This window comes from Octopus bimaculoides, chromosome 3 (genome assembly GCF_046866305.1).
Source record: "Octopus bimaculoides isolate indiv1 chromosome 3, ASM4686630v1, whole genome shotgun sequence".
NCBI classification, from domain to species: domain Eukaryota; kingdom Metazoa; phylum Mollusca; class Cephalopoda; order Octopoda; family Octopodidae; genus Octopus; species Octopus bimaculoides.
In genome coordinates this window covers 133,163,025-133,175,524 of record NC_142930.1, presented here as the reverse complement: position 1 = coordinate 133,175,524, position 12,500 = coordinate 133,163,025, and the positions used below count along the sequence as shown (strand labels likewise).

The 12,500-nt window shown below is 37.6% G+C and overlaps 1 protein-coding gene across 24 annotated transcripts in view; it reads right to left on the bottom strand.

The window, feature by feature from the left end:
• LOC106877319 (tyrosine-protein kinase CSK) overlaps positions 1 to 12,500 on the bottom strand; it is a 354,354-nt gene that overhangs the window by 332,312 nt on the left and 9,542 nt on the right. Inside the window, exon 1 of one of the 24 annotated variants that reach the window (XM_089349667.1) lies at positions 10,115 to 10,356. The exons of 13 other annotated variants lie outside the window; for them this stretch is intronic. The gene's annotated coding sequence lies outside the window, so the exon portion shown is untranslated. Of the gene's footprint in view, positions 1 to 6,467; positions 7,201 to 8,050; positions 8,161 to 10,114; positions 10,357 to 12,500 lie in introns of those variants that run through there. 10 more of the 24 variants (XM_089349679.1, XM_052966143.2, XM_089349677.1 and 7 more) reach the window with 10 other exon arrangements.

Here is a 12,500-nt window from a genome sequence, read left to right as displayed (position 1 = left end):
GAATGCAAATATGATATTCCTATAAACCCGTTTTTTTTTTAGAAGGAACTGGAAAAAAGATCTCATGCTCTTTATACTGAGCAATGCAAATAGATTCACTCAGATATTGTAGTATGATGTTGCGACTTTCATTCCTGTTTTCAAGGCATTAGCCATGTAAATCGATTACTGTTATGTTTATGTCTACACCCAGATAATCATACAGGTCGCGCACGCACACACACACACACACACACATGCGTACGCACAAACACCGCATATGTACAGAAGCGATAGAGAGACCGAAAGAAAGATGAATGAATCAAATGACAGGAATTTCGTTGACTGTCATAGAGATGTCAACCAGTTGTATTGCAGCTGAAGGATGGCTGAGACTTCTAATATGGACAGATTCGTGCTCGGAACTCCAAGCTATCTAACTAGTTCGATGCTCCACTTCCAATGCACTCTCTGTCTCCCTCTCTCTCTCTCTCTCCTGCCGTATATACCCTACAAAAAGACCTGAGACAGACAAAAGATGAGGGGTGAGTTCAATGCCTTGTGAGGATAGATGTGCATTGATAAAATATGAACTCACGTCTCTCCAGTTCGGAGAACAGTGTTAACGGAAGCTTCATTTGAAACCAGAACGACTGATCTTCAAAGTGTCCTCAATTCACTAGTGAATTGAGGACACTTTAGACAGCCCATTTTTCAATAAACTGATACATTAACATAATTTGCTAATTACACTGAAATGATTTACTGATTAATTTACTTCTACAAGGATGCTAAAACCAAAATGATACGTTCGCTTTAGTAAAGAAAAAAAATTATCAATTGAAATGAGATGAGACATTCACCCTCCACAAATACACACGTGATATGCCCCTCCCGCTTCCTCGTTGTCTGGACACATTGTAGAAACCACTCAACCGTGGTCTCGACAAAATACGGCGCCCCCAATCACACTTCATGTGAACAATCAATGAATCTTTCGGGTGGGAGGAAGCAGTCAGTCACGTGCAAATGAAACAAGGGAGCGATCTACTAGAAACACCAGCCAAATCGCACCCCCACCAAACACAAACTCTTGAACAAATAATACATTGAATAATGTTAGTCCTTAATATACAAAACATCTCAGATCATAAGTCTACTCATTCAGAAAATACCTAGGGCTAAACAACAAACTACACCCAAATAGGAAGCAACTAGAACTGATCGATTTGCAAGAAATATCTACATCTGCTTCAAAACTCTAGCGTCTTAAGAAAAGGCCACATTGAATAGCGTAGTCCTACACTATATTTGAAAAGAAAATGACTGAATAGTTATAGCTAAAATGTTTTTGATCAGATCTGACCCAGTGTTTAACAACAATAAACTGACAGCGCACGCTCACATTTTTATCTGGAACAGTTCTGTTGTTGTTTGAATATGATAACCCAAAGGAGCTGCACTTCTCCTTTAGTCTAAGGGAATCATGTGAGTGAGAGATGCTTAAATGATGCTTTTTAAAAGAATTTCTTTCCCTTTCTTTATTTTATTTCAAACCACCACTTCGATCAGTTCCTAAGAAAGATCCACTCCTCCTAACCTCTATCTTGTTTCTCTAGAGACGAATGCAGTGGGCTTAGTTGCGCGTAGAAGGGCATAACAGTAACTGCATTTTAATAATCATGTGGAATTCAAGCAGTTGCCAATCAGATAACAGAATGATGCTGTGGTATGCAGCGATCGAGCATTAGAAACAAGAAATAACGTCGGGCCACAGCACTTCCTCTCTCTCTCTCTCTCTTCTTTCTCCCTTTCTACGCGTCACATGGAGAGAAGCATGCCGAGTTAGTCACTCCTTCCTCCCCGACACATACATACATACACCACATACCACTATTACTATCATAGGAACACAGCGGCGACGGCGGTAGCGACAAAAGACTAATCTACTGCAGTTCAAAGACAATAATAATGGCACTGTAGTGTATGTGTTGTGACAGGGACAAAACTGAGCTGGTTCGTATTTGGAGTATCTGTCTGTATGTTCGATGGCATATATAAACAAACGTACATATATATATGCATGCGCATATAAACATATATACATATAAACATATATACATACACACATTCATATATATACATACACAATATACTTTTATACACATATGTATATACACAGACACAGGCAAATATTTTGTGCGCGCACGCGCCTATGGTTACATGTGTGTGAGAATTATGTTTGTATACGAACGGAGAATATTGAAAGAGAAACTAAAAGGCATGAAAAAAAAAGTGGATTTGTGAATGAGAGAAGAGAATAAGAGAGGGGGCGAAATGGCGAGAGAGAAGACAGAAGAATAACATAAAAAGAGTTAGCATCAGTCAAGAGAGAGAGAGAGAGTGCGTGTGTGTGTAATTAAAAAAAGGCGGCTGCAATGAGAAGCCAACTACAGAAGCCGAACTTGGACGACCACTGATTTATTATCTTTAATCATTTCTTTAAACGAATAACAAAAGATAAGAGATTAAAGAACGTTATCAGATCAGCTAAGGTGTTTTATAAATAAACTGAGAAGCAAGAATACGTTGGAAACAATTATAATCTAGAGGAAAATGTTCGATTGATATATATAACGTGATAGATACTGTTAGGAAAAATACATGCACGCGTCTGTGTGTATGTTTAAGCCATTGTGTGTAGTTAAACACGCTCAAATGCGAGCAACACAAGAATAGAGAAATAGAACTAGCAAAAAGGGTGAGAGGAAAGAAAATGAAAGAGAAATGTGTTGCCGGCGATATCATGAAATAAATAATACATCAACAAAGGTCGTACCGACCACGTGAGGCGGACAAGAGCATTCACACTAAATATTTACGAAGTAAACTCATGCTAAAAATATGTACTTTTCCAATTTTTTCTTTTCTTTATATTTCTGCAAGTCATAACGAAAGATCACCATATGCTTTTTATGTTCTGTGTGTATGTGTGTGTGCATTTTTATCACGCAGTTTTCTAAAACTTCTCAGAATACTGAAGGCACGGAGAGAGAAGCTAATGTATGTTTATGTTGTGTATTAAACCAGTTTTTTTTCCTAAAGAAAGATTTTCCCCAACACCCAAAAAACATTTGTTAAATATAATTAGTCCAATTTAGTAGGAGTATCACTGCAGAAACTCCTGATTTTTATAGAACCACAAAGTATCGGGAGGTGGGGTCAAATGGGATTATGTGACGTTCATGGCTTTCTCGGTGATGAAGGGTATCAACGGCACAGTGAATAGTGGATGCAACTGGAAATCAAAATATAATTGAAGATCCAGCTACGCAGGAATAATAAACGACTATTTTGTCCTTCATTGCTTCTGTGTAGAAGGCGTAAGGTGGTTCAGACAAGGAAGAAAAGTAGCAATATAGTCAACCTCATTATTTTACAGGTATTATTTTATCTACACCCACATATATTTGGAGGATGAAAAGGAACGATCAACTATGAATTGCAACACTTCACTTATTTTCTATGCACCAACAGAAAGTAGACCTCCACCGGTCTGACTAGCACAATAAAAAAAATCAATGTGGTTGGAGAAGGCGTTTATTTCCAAAAGTTTGTGAAATACGCGTTTTAATCACGAGAAGAGTAACAATATTCAATAGCAACATAAAAAATGTTTAGCATATAAATATGTATGCTCATGTCTAGACAAGTAACTATATAGAAGTATACAGTCTGCACACATACTAACACCAAATACTTGTAAATACTTTCATGCACAACTACCCTGTTGGTGTAGTTGAAATTCCACTGAAGGAGCCTTGGATCTAGGTTACAAACGGGCTATTTCTCCATTGAGAAATCGAGAAATTAAACTAAATAATAGCATACACACATGCATGCATACATATGTTCTTGAAATAATGTTCGTGAATGGAAAAGAATTTCTTGCTAAGATAAAATGAAGGAAAATTAACACACATGTTGGACTAGAAATACAGCAGATCGATGTCTTGCTCTCCCGAAACATGTTTTCAAGATGAACTGAAACAAGAGTAGATAATGGATATTCCACTATGGTTGAGTTCAGTGTGTGTGGGTGCACGTACATGAGAGAGAGAGAGATAGTCAGTCTGAGTTCTGAAGAAAAAGAGAGAAAGAGTTAAAAGTTCTATTTATATAGCCAGTGTATAATGGAAAGTTGCTGTTCTTTCAATGATAAAAAAAAAACCTCATTGAAAAATAGTGAAGGGCTAAAACTATACTTGGTTGCACAAGGAATTCTACATTAGCTCTTTGTAGATTGCTAAGAAGCCAGAATTGCAAAACCTCACAGCAAGAGAAAACCAAATGATACAAATATTCAAGAGTGAATGTTAACAGTTGGCAAAAGGACTGATAAAAACAAACAAAGAATGCATACACAACACATCAGTGGTGTGTGTATGACGTTTATACAAGATGCAAATGAATCTGCATAATGTGTACTTTTGTACAAATGAGTATCTCGAGAGTGAATAAGCACTGATATAGTGTTTTGGTATACATGCAAATAAATGTTTTGTATTCAGTCATCATCTGTCCTCCAGTGAAAACCGAGTTGCTTCACAAAGTGAAGCATTTTGTTATAGAGTTCTGCACTGTAAACTGCAGCTTTGAAAAAATGATGAGCTAATAAGCAGTTTAATTTCCTGTATTCTTGAGGTCACACCAAGAACACATCTGCCGACTATCTGGGCAGTCAATAGAAGCAATGCCTGGACTGATGTGCCATAGCTAGTCTAACGTCTTAACTAATGGGCAACAGACCTTAACGACTTACAGATACTCATCATTATAGCATTTTGTCTCAGTCGCTGGTCAGTCCAAAAAGTGGAAACTTTTATGTCTGGTTGGTATACTGGTGTCATTCACATTACCGTGGTGATAATAGAAAATAAATTTGAAAAATTTTATAGTCGTTATCAGAAAAAAGAAACTGATCAAACACCAGGATCACCAATATAGAAAGTACAGCTGCGGGAGACAACAAAATATATATACAAGTTCTCTTTTATTTTCTATGCAAGTCAACTTCTAGCAGCCTAAGTGATGATAAATCAATGTGGTTAAATGGCATGTTTATTTCCAAAAGTTTGTAAAGCACAGCTCTGAATGATATAGTCATCTCACAGAGATAAGTAACAATTTCCAATTACAACACCAATTAAAAAGGGAAAAGAAAATCAGGTTTAAGTTAAACATATAATAGTGATGTATGTTTTTAAAACATTTCTTTTGTGAATGGAAAATATTGCCATGATAAAAATTCAAAAATTAACTGTGTATGTGTGGTCAATAACTTGATGGAATAAAAATACAGCAAATTGGTATCTTATGCATCTCGCATTAAGACCAAGTGAAATGAGCCCCCAAGAATAACGGGAGGAAGTTAATTTCAAGCCAGAGACCTGGCCGGCAACAGAGTGGAGTCCACTAACAGTAGGTGGTGTTACTAAAACCGACTGATTAAGTTTACCACCAAAGTAGGCCATGACAAAATTTGAACTCGGAGAACAAAGGTTTGAAACAAATGCAACCAGGCATTGTATCCGATGCTTTAAATTAGACTGGGCCAATTTACAATTTGGCAGCAGCAAGAAGGACGTTTGGTATTAAATCCAATCGTATTTTGCAGGGTGTCCTGGTTCACCCTATTAGGAGACAAGCCTAGAGAAAGGGGCAAAATACTTTGAGGTATATAATAACGATCAGAGTTCAAATCTCGCTATAGTTGACTTTGCTTTTCATCCTTCCCGAGTCGATAAAATAGATAGGAACCAATCAAGAACTAAAACTGAACACGTTATATTCACAGCGTTTTACTTTTAATTATAGATAATCTAATCTTTTATGCATATCTCTCACTCAACATACCAACCTCAATTGTTTACTTTAGTTTAGTCTTTGTAGGGTGGCTTTGTGTTATTTATTTTATCGATTCAACAAAGATGAAAGGCAAAGTCGATTTCAAGGTGTTCAACTCCTGCCAAGATCGACTTCGCCTTACATCCTTCTGTAGTTGATAAAATAAATTACCATTGGAGTACTAAGGTCGATATAATCAGCTGTTCCTCAGATTCCAAACTTCTGGCCTTGTGTCAATGTCAGAAACTATTATTAAGGTTGCGAGCTGGCAGAATCGTTAGCACACTGGACAAAATGCTTAGCAGCATTTCATCCGCCTAAGTCGACTTTGCTTTTCATCCTTTCGGAGTCGATGAAATAAGTACCAGTTGAGCACTGGGGTCGATGTAATCGACTAGTCCCCTGTTGTTATTATAACAATGAAGTAACAGTAACGGTATGAAGAAGACATTGCCTCGCGATTTTGAGTTGCAGTCTAAGTTCAAATCCTTTCTTGAGCAGATAAAAATGTTACTGTAACCGTCTCTTAAAATGTATCTATGTTAAAAATCATTATTTCTAAGAAATAAACATTAACTCACCGGTAATATATGTATCCAGTAGTTGACTATATCCCTCCAGTAACAACGAAATATCTATATGGTCGATCTACATAATAGAAAATGCGGCCAAATCTCCCAAAACCACATCTTAAAAAGAAAACACTTTGGATGATGTATAGTCATAGACGTATAATGTCTAAAAGAAAAACCGATACAGTAGTCACAGTTGGAGCGTCTCAAACACATAAATCTGTTTGATCAGCGCGAACCAGGGTTAAACAACTTCACAGCTGTCAAAAGCTCGCTTCCTAACAGCATGGTTTATTGTTGATAACCATGTTGTTAACCCTCAGTGCATCTCCGACTGAATACACCTATGATCAAAAGCATTATAGCTGTGACCATCCAGTTTTTATTTTTTTCTTCAGTGCTTCAAATTTATTTAGAACTACATTATCTTACTTGTCCGATTTTTTTTATGTGTTGTGAGTTGAGGAAGGTTATTTTGGCTGCTATTTTTAGCTGTTATTGTTGTTTAGCCTAATTGTAAAGACCCTATAATGAAAGCTGCTCTAAGTCATGACCATCCCGTTATTTTAACAGTATGTATTAGGACCGTGTTATTTAATTTGTCTCTTATTTAAGGAAGTAAGAGGTGTGGTTTGGGAGAGATTTGGCTGCTACAGCTAGCATGCCGAGCCTCCACACGATGTTTCCAAACAAAACAACACCGGACGGCTACCGCTGCCTCCAGGTAAAACAACAATATTTCACAGCTGAGCGAGGAGAAAATAGAGCGAAATTGGTTTTGTAGTTGTTCTATTTATGAAGAAGGGTTGTAACGATCAGATTCATTGGTGCTTATTTGTTGACAAGGAAATATTCATTCATCTTATGGATTTAAACTGAGAGGTCGATATAACGAAATAATCAGAACATCAGAGAAGAAATTATAAATTTTATCATAACATGGTCTCGTTTAAATGGACTTTAAATTATATATATATATATATATATATATATATATATATATATATATATATATAATTACACACTGTTATTTGTAATGACGATAACGGCTAGCGTCGATCATAATTACAGCAATGATTCGTATCGATCATAATTACAGAAATGGTTCGTACTGATCAGAATAACAACTATAACTGATTTCACTGTAGTCTAGAAAGGTCTGTGTTCGTGGGATTCTGCAGGTCCTCTGAGACCGGCGAGACCGACACGGTTTATAAGTTGATCAAAAAACAGAGACGAGTCAACGAGGGAGCCTCTATGCCAGTGGTACACAAGCTGACAAATTTTAGTCAACACACACGCACAAAATTCCCTTCGTCACTTTATTTATGAAAGGGTAGAATAGAGTTTGCATCCAAATCCCCCTTTTTTGGCTATAGTGTTGGAACAGTTAAAATGTTTAAAAACATTTTCATTTTATTAAGCACAGCAAATTTGTCCCCATACACGCAGCCCCTTACCTGTAAGACACACTACGTGATCGCACTATCCGCCAGAAATGGCAGCCAAATTTCCCTACTCCATCGTCTTCATAAAAAAGGCCATATTGAATAATCTGGCTCTATGCCAGAAAAAAAGACCGTGATACTCACAGCTTTGACGCCTTTTGACCATGTTTTATGGGCTCAACAACAAGGATAAGGAAAGGAATTACAGTGAGGGTTTCTGGCTTGAAAGGCCGAATCGGTTATCATGGAAAATATTCATCTATTGAATTAAAGTAACAGACGTAATGAAATAATTAGAACAAGAGTTTTATCTTGACAGAACATACTTTATATACTTTCTTTTACATGTAATAGAATCCACTGCAGGAAGGAGACAAGAAAATAAGAGATGAGTGGGTGAGAGATGTCTGATTGGAAATGGCGGGAGAGCAGCCAGCTTTGAGAAGAGGCCATCGTAGTAGCGGTATAAAATGTATACAGAGTCGACAGCACATCTGTGAACCAAAGGATTGAATAATGAGCTGGTGAGCGCCCTGTATTTCAATCAAACGAATGGCCTCTGGATGTAGTCTATAGGTTGTTTGCATGTAGAGCAGCAGCATCGCACCAAATGTGGGAGCAACACTTTAGAAGGGATCTCACACGAACTTAGTAGAAGGCTCGTAGTTGTTGGGGCTGAAGTATTTCCTAATCCCGAAATGAAAGACCAGCCTTTACTGTGTCAAATGTTCGTTGTGTTACCATACATAAAACGGAGACGAAGTTTTTTTTGTTACTGCAATTTTATTCAGTATTTTATTTTTCTAAATTGCTAAAAAAATAAGTCAGGATCTCCCTAAAATTCACAGCCACCCCTAACGTTTTACGAAATAACATAGGCCTACAAGCCGAAAAAACAAGCTTGTCATACCTGGAATGGATTTTATCATTGATCAAAGGTGACTCGGAATTAACATAAGAGCTCTGTGTCACCGCGCGATTTGTTAGAAACTGCAACCGAATCTCCACAAATAAGGCTGGCCATGGGCGAAACAATATAATAGTGAGGGAATATATTAAGGAAACTCGTATGTAAGTCAGTCGCATAGGTCTTTTAATGTAACAGACAAATCTTAGTAAAGAAAGCCTTAATATATTTAAAAGAAAGGTGACATATTGCAAATCTTGTATCATAAGGTAGGTAGCTTGTTTCAACAATAATAAAGACAGGGTGGCAACAACTAGATACTACATGAACGATTTCCTTGTAGTTACACGCCCATTCAAGTAAAACGAACAATTAAATAATAAATAAGGAGAGCCTTTTCAGTGGGTTTCAAACCTATTCTAAAATTTTTACAAAGGAATCTTTTTAGTTTTTTTTTGCTGATAGGGGTAACTCTGAAGATGTGCTTTTAGAGATATTAGTAGCAGTATCACCATTTCGACTGTGTCTAAATATGAAGATCCATTTAACTAAAAACTGTATTGACAATTACCTTCACTGATAATATCACTGAAGGTAATCAGAATAAAGAAACAATTTTAATTGCAAGAATTAATAATAACTACAACATTAATGTAGAAATCGCAACCACAGTATTAATATAGAAACAGCAATTTGAAACTTATCGCAATACTGTTATTAATATATCATAATATTAATATAACCACTGTATTAATGTAGAAACTGTATTCAGAATATATTGGTTATTATAGTAAAATTAATGTCTAGGTATAGTAATCATATAAATAAAGAAAAAAAGTAGAAGTAGTAGTATTCGTAGGAAAATGGTATCAGTAATATTAAATGTAATACTAAACCCAATACCCCAATACTAATCGAAATAATATTAATCTTAACAACAGGTCCTATTTATTGATCAAACTATCGATATTGGAGGTACTAACGGGAAACAACTTGCGCAAAACTATAAAAATGAGTTCTTAATTTTGAAGGACAGTCGTTAATTAGCACAGTATGGATAATTAAGGAAGCTTATCAAAGAAAAGAAATTAAGAATATTCGCCAAATAAAAGTTGTATTGATCGATCGGCAAGTAAGAACTTTGGCATTTGCGAGACTAGAACTACCTGCAATGACGGGAGTGGGTAGGGAGAAAGCGGTGCTGAAAAATTTAAGAATGTCTTTACAGCCAGGAAACAGAGAATAGGTTTTACATACTCATTCGCTCCACCTCTTCCTAAATAAATTTATAGAAATCATACCTGTACTTTCGAGTTTGAGTCTGTTTGGAGAGTGAGAGTGAGTGCGATTATATTACGAAAACGTTTGTTTTTCTTTTCCTGTTTCTATTTGAAAAAAAAAAAAAAAGGAAATCCACTGCCTGAGAGATCGGATTTAATTTATGAATAAATTCAACTGTTAATTGTCTATTTCCCATAAACACATTTTACTTCTGGATTACTGTTCAAGGACAACAACCGTAATAAAGACCAACAGACCTGTCTTAAGATATTACGGCTTCGCATATAGCATTGACCGCTTTTTTTTTTTCCACTATACACACAGAGGACAAGTGCAAACAAATGGAATTTTCTAAATCACATCGAACACTCAGATCTACAGCAAGATAAGATCGAAAAAGAACCATTAAATCTTACACACACATTTGCTCATATAGTAGAACAGAAGTAGAACTCAGCAACAGAATATATATATTTTTTCTTCTATTTGGCAATCAGTAGGGATTTACAAGAATTTCGTGTATGTTGCTTATAACGAATTATGCGTGAAAGTTTCAGCCCTTTTGTAATTATGTGCCCGCATACATGCATACATTATATATATATATATTTATTTATTTATTTATTTATTTATTTATTTATGGGTTTCAGCCAAGTGGCTGTGGTCATGCTGGAGCACCACCGTGATTTTCTGTCTTTATGCTTTGTTCTCTTCACGTTCCTTGCATGGTTCTTCTCCTGCACCTGATATAGTCCAATCAAGATTTTTGATGGCACATCTGGTGTATAAGAGAATTTGACATCGCTGCCCTAAACTGTGTCTCATTTCGAGCCATTGGTTCGTCTGGTATCGTGGAGAGGAAAGCGTCGAGTTTTGTCTTGAAGACCTCCACATCCGTGTCTTGCAGGTCTCTCAAATGTTTTGGCAGGGCATTGAAGAGCTGAGGTCCTCTGAAACCGAGGCTGCTGCAGTATCTTGTTCTTATGTGAGATGCAGTGGACGGCACCTTTGGCACCATGCAGTGGCGACCCGTGCGGGCATTCCTGTAGTACTTGATGCCAAAGTTCAGCACCAGTCCTTCCAGTATTTTCCATATGTATACTATTACATATCTCTCCCGCCTGCGTTCCAGGGAGTAGAGACCTAGTGCCTGCAGTCGCTCCCTGTAGTTCATCTGCTGGACTGTGGCGATCTTTTTTGTATAGTGCCTCTGAATTGCCTCGAGTTCTGCTGTCCGTTTGACACTGTGTGGTGACCACAACTGAGAGCAATAGTCTAGGCGGCTCAGGACAAATGTCTTCCATAGAGTCAACATGACTTTTTGATCCCTTGTACGGAATGTCCTCAGTATCCATCCTGCCAGCTGTCTGCACTTTGCTGTCAACTTGACAATGTGCATGTGAAATGATTCATCACTACACATGTTGATGCCCAGGTCTCTCACGGCTTGTGGTTCTGGGATTGCAGTACCTCCAGATCCTGTGTATGCCAGTTGGGAGGCACTTGTGGCCTTGTAGCGCAGTACTTGAAATTTTTCCGCATAGAACTGCATATTGTTTTGCTCTGCCCACTCATATATTGCATTTAGGTCATTCTGTAGGCTTACAATATCATCAGGATTCTTTATTGCCTGAGATAATTTTGTGTCATCAGTGTAGCTAGTGACAGTGGCTCTCCGAGTGACCGTGGGCATGTCCAGAAGGGCCACTATGAACAGTAGTGGCCCCAGGACAGTTCCTTGCGGAACACCGCTCAATATTTGTTTCCCTAGATAGTTCTCCATTGGGTGCAACTGTCTGACTTCTACCATTCAGGAAGTCATGCAGCCATTCTCCTAATTTACCAGTTATGCCAAGGTTTCGCAGCTTGTGACATATCAAGCCATGATCAACTTTGTCAAAGGCTTTTGCAAAGTCGAGATATATCACATCAACATTTGAATGGTCAAGTAGCTGCTTCAGGACCCAGTCATAATGCTGCAGGAGCTGCGTGAGGCAGCTTCTACCTGGACGGAAACCATGCTGGGTCTCATTCAGCAAGTCATTTTCTTCTAGGAACGCAATCAATCTCTTTCTGAAAATTCGTTCCATGACTTTGCTAATATGTGAAGTCAGAGAGATGGGCCTGTAGTTCCCAGCCTCTGCTCTGCTTCCGCCTTTATGGATAGGACATATGGTGCCTTCCTTCAGCTTTTTGGGAAGTTTACCATTTGCAAGGAAACTCTGGAAGAGTATCCGGAGTGGTCCTGCTAATTCTTGTTTACACGACTTTAAGAGGACAGCCGGGAAACCAGTGGGGCCAGTTGCCAAATTTAAGCTCATTTCATTTATGGCAGCTATTACATCTTCCTCTTCAATGTCAATGTAGGTAATGGATGCAGTCTTTTTCTGCTGAGTGCTATTGTCA